The sequence below is a fragment of the Nerophis ophidion genome, linkage group LG26, assembly GCF_033978795.1.
Source record: "Nerophis ophidion isolate RoL-2023_Sa linkage group LG26, RoL_Noph_v1.0, whole genome shotgun sequence".
In the NCBI taxonomy this organism is placed as follows: Eukaryota; Metazoa; Chordata; class Actinopteri; order Syngnathiformes; family Syngnathidae; genus Nerophis; species Nerophis ophidion.
In genome coordinates this window covers 29,282,221-29,289,876 of record NC_084636.1, presented here as the reverse complement: position 1 = coordinate 29,289,876, position 7,656 = coordinate 29,282,221, and the positions used below count along the sequence as shown (strand labels likewise).

The window sequence follows — 7,656 nt, the reverse complement described above, 5'->3', positions numbered from 1 at the left end:
CACACACACACACACGCACACACACACACACACACACACACACACTCATTATATAACTCCTCTAAAGGAACAGGCGTGTGCTAAGTGGCCATTAAAAGAGAATGTGAGGGCTTATCATCCTCTACACGCCTTCCATGCTTTCAATCATCGCTGGAGGTCGCTAAGTTTAACAGGACATCAGCTGTGAGAGATGATCCCTGCACACTCATGGACATACAGTAGGGCAAAAAAGTATTTAGTCAGCCACCGATTGTGCAAGTTGTCCCACTAAAAATGATGACAGAGGTCTGTAATTTTCATCATAGGTACACTTCAACTGTGAGAGACAGCATGATGTTTCCACCACCATGCTTCACAGTAGGTTTGGTGTTCTTGGGATGCAACTCAGTATTCTTCTTCCTCCAAACATGACAAGTTGAGTTTATACCAAAATGGATACATGGATGATACAGCAGAGGATTGGGAGAATGCCATGTTGTCAGATGAAACCAAAATAGAACCTTTTGGTATAAACTCAACTCGTCGTGTTTGGAGGAAGAAGAATACTGAGTTGCATCCCAAGAACACCACACCTACTGTGAAGCATGGGGGTGGAAACATCATGCTTTGGGGCTGTTTTTCTGCTACAAATAAATTATTTAAAATTCCTACACTGTGAATTCCTGGATTTTTTTTACATTCTGTCTCACAGTTGAAGTGTACCTATGATGAAAATTACAGACCTCTGTCATCATTTTAAGTGGGATAACTTGCACAATCGGTGGCTGACTAAATACTTTTTTGCCCCACTGTACATCAACTACTTCACGGAGGAGCACATAAAAAAAGCAGGCTTCACTACACATCGTTAAAAAAAAAACACCAGTCAACTACATAGCGCGGGAGCTGTAAATTTGACCATATTGTTTTTCTTCCGTGAATATACTAACCTGGCATGATGCTGCTATTAAAATGTGATGGTAATTTTAGCACCTTAACGTTTGAATCCTCCTGTTCCATTCTTTAATCTCTAAAGACCTTAGTGGCCACATGCGTGGACAGCACCTTTTAGCTCTTATTTCCAAAATTGTGTACACTACTGAATTGGGGTCATATGTCGACATAGGGACACTTATACTGCTATCTGGTGGTGTCAGAAGGGTATAACATACAATGGAGTATGGAGGAAAAAAAGTGTAAAAATAAAAATTAGCATGCCACTACGCATTAAGTACACGTTTGTTACTTATGGAATAAGTACATCGTGTAAAAAGATGATTTTTTGTTTTTATCTAATTAGGGTCCAATAAGCCCAAATAGCAAAGACAAATACAAAAATAATGCAAACAAACAGCTTCGGCCTTAAGAGGTTAAAGCAGGCGTCTTAAACGTTTTCCAGGCCAAGGACCCCCAAACTGACGAAGAAAGGGAGCGAGGACCACTTACTGATTCAAAATACTGATTGTGCTTTGGAATTAAAACTGTCCTTAAGGTACCTTATGCAATACCAGACATATTGAAATTAGGGACATATTGAAATTAGGCATTTATCGACCGATATTATCAGTATCGGTTTCAAAAAGTAAAATTTATGAATTCTTAAAACGCCGCTGTGTACACGGACGTAGGGAGAAGTACAGAGCGCCATGAACCTTAAAGGCACTGCATTTGAGTGAATGCCCAGTCACATAATATCTACAGCTTTTCACACACAAAAGTGAATGCAGGTCACACTGAGGGTGGCCGTATAAACAATTTTAACACTGTTACAAATGTCCGCCACAATGTGAGCCCACACCAAACAAGAATGACAAACACATTTCGGGAGAACATCCGCACCGTAACACAGCATAAACACAACAGATCAAACACACAGAAGCCCTTGCAGCACTAACTCTTCCAGGACACTACAATATACACCCCCCCACCTCAACCTCCTCATGTTTTTTCAGGGAGAGCATGTCCCAAATTCCAAGCTACGGTTTTTTGAGGCATGTTAAAAAAAAGAATGCACTTTGTGACTTCAATAATAAATATGGCAGTGCCATGTTGGCATTTTTTTCCATAATTTGAGTTTATTTATTTTGGAAAACCTTGTTACATTGTTTAATGCATCCAGCGGGGAATCACAAGAAAATTAACCATAATAATGTGTTGGTTCCACGACTGTATATATCGGTATCGGTAATTAAGAGTTGGACAATATCGGAATATCGGATATCGGCCAAAAAGCAATTGTCGGACATCTCAAATTGAAATAATAGCAAGATGTTCTGGCTAATAGTTGGCTGGCAACTAGCCTGCTAATCACTAACTCACCACGAGCTTGCTAATTACCAGCTGGCAGGTAGTGCTGCATATAACTAGGTCAAGGGTCGGCAACCCAAAATGTTGCAAGAGCCATATTGGACCAAAAATAAAAAAATCTGTCTTAAAAGCCTTATGTAAGTGATATAAAGAAAGGAACACATGACCCAAGTGTCTATATTAGCTATATTCCTATGTCTAGCATTAAAAGATTACAGTTGGTACAAAATGCGGCTGCTAGACTTTTGACAAGAACAACAAAGTTTGATCATATTACGCCTGTACTGCCTCACCTGCTCTGGCTTCCTGTGCACTTAAGATGTGACTTTAAGATTTTACTACTTACGTATAAAATACTACACAGTCTTAAAGAGACCTCAATGAGAGTGGGCGGATGATGGTTGCATAGAAGTTCCACAACGGTCACAAAGGTGGAGGAAGGCTGCAGCAAAGATGGGCCCCCAATTGTCTTGGTCTCCATGCCATTGGACCCTGGCCTTCTCTTTGCCAAGGACAGTGTGGTGGATGTCTGTGCACCAGTCTCCCCACTTTAAAAGATTTTACGCACAGGCGTTCTCTTGAAGGCAATCCCACCAACCGGAGGAAAATCATACTCGTTTGGAGTGATCGCCGACGACACAGTCCAGCTCCATCCTATCTTGCTGATTGTATTGTACCCAGAGGTGGGTAGAGTAGTCAGAAATTGTACTCAAGTAAGAGTACAGTTACTTTAGAGATTTATTACTCAAGTAAAAGTAAGGAGTAGTCACCCAAATATTTACTTGAGTAAAAGTAAAAAGTATGTTGTGAAAAAACTACTTAAGTACTGAGTAACTGATGAGTAACCTGATTACGGCAAAAAATAATGCACAAAAACATAAAAATAGCAATGAGCAAATTCAGAGCCAGGAATATCTCTTAAGCAAAAAAAACAATATTATATATTAAATAATAGTACATTAAAATAAAATTTTAAAAATGGCACAATGAGCCACAATAACTTAACAGCACCATAGCCTCAGTAGGCATTCATTGATTTGATTGATTGATTAAAACTTGTATTAGTAGATTGCACAGTACAGTACATATTCCGTACAATTGACCACTAAATGGTAACACCCCAATAGGTTTTTCAACGTTTATGAATTACTTAGTAAATGACCAAGTCGAGGTGATCTACCTCATATATACATACACACACATATCATTTATACACACACATATCATACATACACACACAAATCATTTATACACACATATCATATATATATATATACATACATATACATTTATATATACAGTATATAATTTATATTTATTTATTTTCCCGTTTTTGTTCAAATGTTAAAGGTGTTTAAATGAATATACATGCATGTTTAACATATAGATTCCTATCTTTCATGAAGACAAGAATATAAGTTGGTGTATTACCTGATTCTGATGACTTGCATTGATTGGAATCAGACGTTCACGTTTTCAAATGGAGGAGAAAAAAGTTCCTCTTTTCTGTCTAATACCACATAAAAGTTGTTGGTTTTTGGCATCTTATCTGTCCAGCTTCCATATTCGTTTTTATACACTTTACAAGAAATACATTGGCGGCAAACTTCGTAGCTTGCTAGATTGTTTGCGCTGGCTTTCGGAGACTCTTATTTTGTTAGCGCAGGCACGATGGAGCGGCACTTTTATTGTGAAGACAGGAACTGTGCGATCAGTCTTTAGGCTTATGACGGGAAGTACGGTTGAAATAAAAAGTGTCTTTTTTCCTTTACACTTTTGATTGATTGATTGAAACTTTTATTAGTAGATTGCACAGTACAGTACATAATCCGTACAATTGACCACTAAATGGTAACACCCGAATAAGTTTTTTAACTTGTTTAAGTCGGGTCATGTGACCGCCTGGCTCTGTTTGATTGGTCTAACGTCACCAGTGACTGCATGTGATTGGTGAAACGCAGGCATGCGTAGATTTAACTTTGAAGCTCTGTCATTAACCAAAACCAACATTAATAGATCGATAAAAAAAAGTAGCGAGTAGCGAGCTGAATGTAGATAAATGGACAGAGTAAAAGTAGCGTTTCTTCTCTATAAATATACTCAAGTAAAAGTAAAAGTATGTTGCATAAAAACTACTCGTAGAAGTACAATTTATCCCAAAAGTTACTCAAGTAAATGTAACGGAGTAAATGTAGCGCGTTACTACCCACCTCTGATTGTACCATATGTCCCGGTAAGAAATCTGTGTTTACAGAACTCCAGGTTATTAGTGATTCCCAGAGCCCAAAAATCTGCGGGCTATAAAGAGTTTTCTATTCAGGCTCTTTTTTTTCAACCAGAAATGCTTTGTTCTGATTAGGGGGTACTTGAATTAAAACAATGTTTACAGGGAGTACATCACTGAAAAAAGATTGAGAACCACTGGCTGAGGGGGAGTGGCTGCGGTCCCCCCCAAGGTTTCTCATTGTTATCCATGGGGTTGAGTTTTTTCTTGCCCTGATGTGGGATCTGAGCCGAGGATGTCTTGTGGCTTGTGCAGCCCTTTGAGACACTTGTGATTTAGGGCTATGTAAGTAAACATTGATTTATTGATTGATATTAGCCTACTATTAAAATGACTATGTGTCGCAGGCTGACACAAATCTTTGTTGACAGAAATGTTGAAATGTAATATTTATTCTACACATTTTTTACAGCATTGGAAAACATTAGGCTTCTCAGAGGGTGAGATAACTCTTCTAAATTACTGGCTTTTAATGGCCAAAGGTATAGATGTGTGCGTCCTAGCTGAAGGAAACGACAGGCTGTCTTCCTCGAAATGGATTTATCACAATCTTTCTAAGCTGGGTAACGTTTGCTATGGTCTATAATGGCACACTAACAACTATGAAACTTGCAGCCCTTATTACATACGGATAATGAAATTCAGATATAAATTAAAAACACAGAAGACATAGGAAATTAAATGAGCTCAAATATACATACGAACAAGGCATAATGATACAATATGTACATACAGCTAGCCTAAATAGCATGTTAGCATCGATTAGCTTGCAGTCATACACTGACCAAATATGGCCACACAAGTCATTAACCCCAACAAAGCTCACCTTTGTGCATTCACGCGCAGCATAAAACGTTTGGTGAACAAAATGAGACAAAAAAGGAGTGGCTTAAAACATCTTTCTTTGGCAGCCACGGAGCAAGTTGTACACGGAAACCCACAACGGTGAGTTCAAGTACCGCCAAAATTAGTAGGACAAAGCGGTGCTCGCCAAATAGTGTCATCAGTGAAGCATAAACACATTAAACAGTGGGCTTTCTAACAACTAGGAAGGTTTGTGTCATGTTTGTCCTCCCACAGAAACATTATCAAAACTACAAATAGATTTTCCCCCTTCTTTTTCCATTTTTGAAAAAGTTCCAGGGAGCCACAATGGCGGTGCTGAAAGGTCCCATTCGGCTCGAGAGCCGTGGGTTGCTGACCACCGATGGAGGACAATAGCAGAGTTACAGTGTATAAGGCAGGGGTGTCAAACGTAAGGCCCGCGGGCCGGATCAGGCCTTAGAACAGGTTTTTAACCGGCCCGCGGGATGAGTTTGCTAAGTATAAAAATAAGCCCAAATTTTTGAATGAAAGAAACTCCATCCATCCATTTTCTACCGCTTGTTCCCTTTCGGGGTCGCGGGGGGCTCTGGCGCCTATCTCAGCTACAATCGGGCGGAAGGCGGGGTACACGCTGGACAAGTCGCCACCTCATCGCAGGGCCAACACAGATAGACAGACAAAATTCACACTCACATTCACACACTAGGGCCAATTTAGTGTTGCCAATCAACCTATCCCCAGGTGCATGTCTTTGGAAGTGGGAGGAAGCCGGAGTACCCGGAGGGAACCCACGCAGTCACGGGGAGAACATGCAAACTCCACACAGAAAGATCCCGAGCCTGGATTTGAACCCAGGACTGCAGGACCTTCGTATTGTGAGGCAGACGCACTAACCCCTCTGCCACCGTGAAGCCTGAATGAAAGAAACTGCTGTTCTAAATGTGTCCACTAGATGTCAAAATAGCAATTCTTTGTATCTTTGTAGATAATGCTACATACCGTATTTTTCGGACTATAAGTCGCAGTTTTTTTTTTTGTTTGGCCAGGGGTGTGACTTATACTCAGGAGCAACTTATGTGTGAAATTATTAACACATTACCGCAAAATATCAAATAGTATTTTTTAGCTCATTCACGTAAGAGACTAGACCAGGGGTGGGCATTGCGTCGATCGCGATCGACTGGTCGATCTCGGAGGGTGTGTCAGTCGATCTCAAGCCAGGCATTAAAAAATATACATAAAAATGAGCAATCATCAATCATACCAAGACTTCACTTTCGTCAGTTGTTTGACATTCTCGGCACCCGAGGATCTTGTGAGATGACGCTGGCTGCTGCGAGCTCATATTTAAGAAAAAAATCACTAACAGGGCGGACGCAGAGAACCACATTTTATTTCTGGAGACTCCGTACCTACTGTCAAAACTCTAAAGACCGACTGCACAGTTCCTGTCTTCACCATAAAAGACCTGTTTCATCCTGCCTGTGCTAACAAAATAAGAGTCTCAGAAAGCTAGCGTGCACAAGCTAGCAAGCTACGGAGTTTGATGCCAATGTATTTCTCCCCCGCCCTCAGCGAGCGCTTTCTCACTTGCTTGCCCACCCGCACACTCACTGACGTCACTCACCTGCTGCCAGACATTAAAGGGCCACACACATATGCTACTCTCATAACAAAGTGTTTAAAAACGAGTATGCAAGTTGGACAAATGAGATGCTAAATCCAACCACTTTCATGTGGTATTGGACAGAAAGGAGGACTTTTTTTTTCCTCCATTTGAAAATGCGGACGTTATCAGCACCACTGTCTAATTCCAATCAATGCAAGTCATCAGAATCAGGTAATACACCAACTTATATTCTTGTCTTCATGAAAGAAAGGAATCTATGTGTGTTACACAGGCTTGTATTATCATTAAACACCATTAACTTGTTAACAAAAATGTCTCTTTCATAAATAAATAAATATAAATTATAAATAGGAATGAGGTAGATCTCCTCGACTTGGTCAATTGAAAAGTAGCTCGCCTGCAGAAAAAGTATGAGCGCCCCTGGACTAGACGTATAAGATTTCATCGGATTTATCGATTAGGAGTGACAGATTGTTTGGTAAACGTATAGCATGTTCTATATGTTATAGTTATTAAAATGCCTCTTATCATAATATGTTACGTTAACATACCAGGAACCTTCTCAGTTTGTTATTTATGCCTCATATAACATACACTTATTTAGTCTGTTGTTCACTATGCTTTATTTATT

At 39.9% G+C, this 7,656-nt stretch overlaps 1 protein-coding gene across 2 annotated transcripts in view; it reads right to left on the bottom strand.

Moving 5' to 3' along the window:
• zfyve9b (zinc finger, FYVE domain containing 9b) overlaps positions 1-7,656 on the bottom strand; it is a 36,388-nt gene that overhangs the window by 25,343 nt on the left and 3,389 nt on the right. The window lies entirely within an intron of this gene.